The sequence below is a fragment of the Etheostoma spectabile genome, unplaced genomic scaffold, assembly GCF_008692095.1.
Source record: "Etheostoma spectabile isolate EspeVRDwgs_2016 unplaced genomic scaffold, UIUC_Espe_1.0 scaffold50, whole genome shotgun sequence".
NCBI lineage: Eukaryota > Metazoa > Chordata > Actinopteri > Perciformes > Percidae > Etheostoma > Etheostoma spectabile.
The window spans coordinates 118322-119504 of record NW_022605620.1 but is presented as its reverse complement, the minus strand read 5'-3'; the positions used below and the strand labels follow the sequence as shown (position 1 = coordinate 119504).

Genomic DNA, 1183 nt, shown 5'->3' with positions numbered 1-1183 from the left:
TGAGACAGATCTAAAAAAAAAACGGATTGTTTTCTAAGAATGAAGCACATCACACGTCATTTGGAAAGAAGAGCGTAACGGATCCTCTGTTTTTTCTGCTTTCGCTCCGATTGGCCTGAAACGGATGTGACGTAGCCTCCTCCGCCCCTGATTGGCTGCAGCAGCTCAGACGGAGGGGGAGAGTCGCTGAGAGAGAGAGAGAGAGAGAGAGAGAGAGAGAGAGAGAGAGAGAGAGGGAGGAAAAGCTGAAGTAGGTCTCCAGATCTATGGCGGATGTCACACAGTAGTCGCCTCATGTGGACCAGATCCTGCGGGGGGACACGAGACCAGCACCAGGCCCCAAATCTTCACCCATCCTCCGTCACACCTCCACCTCTCCAACCACCACCTGTCCTCACCTGCAGGTCAGTTCTCCATCCTTTAATACGTCCTCCACCCGGGAAGAAGTACTCAGATACTCTACTGCAGTAAAAGTACTAACACCACACTGTGAAAATACTCTGCTACAAGTAGAAGTCGAGAATCTCTATTGTCGAAGCACTCAATTTAACCCTCATGTTGTCCTTGGGTCACATTTGACCCGATTTCAGTTAATTCTATTTTTTCGCTGAAAATGTCAACATTAAAAATATCAAAAAACTTTGGAAACAACACCAAAAACATAAAAGAGCACCCATAACGTTGGAAAAGTGACAAAAATGTCAGAAAAAGCGATAATCATGTTGTAAAAAGTGACCAAAACGTGTTTTGTTTTTTTCATGGTTCAGGGGTGTACATCCTTATGCCCCTGTATTTTAACATAGGGGGGTGTATACTTATGCCCCCCGTATTTTAACATAGGGGGGTGTAATACTTAGGCCCCCTGTATTTAAACATAGGGGGGTGTATACTTAGCCCCCTGTATTTAAACATAGGGGGGTGTATACTTATCCCCTTATTTTAAACTAGGGGGGTGTATACTTATGCCCCTGTATTTTTAACATAGGTGGGTGTATACTCAGTCCCCTGTATTTAACATAGGGGGGTATACTTATACCCCTGTATTTAACATAGGGGGGTGATACTTATCCCCTGTATTTTAACATAGGGGTGTGTATACTTATGCCCCGTTTTTAACATAGGGGGGTGTATACTTATGCCCCCTGTATTTAACATAGGGGGGTGTATACTTATGCCCCCTGTA

General features: G+C 44.5%; 1 protein-coding gene across 1 annotated transcript in view; it reads left to right on the top strand.

Annotated features, from left to right (window-relative positions):
- Positions 1 to 235: 235 nt before the first annotated feature.
- lat (linker for activation of T cells) overlaps positions 236 to 1183 on the top strand; it is a gene marked incomplete at its 5' end in the record, with an annotated part of 17295 nt that continues 16347 nt past the window's right edge. Inside the window, 1 exon segment of the mRNA XM_032511869.1 lies at positions 236 to 404.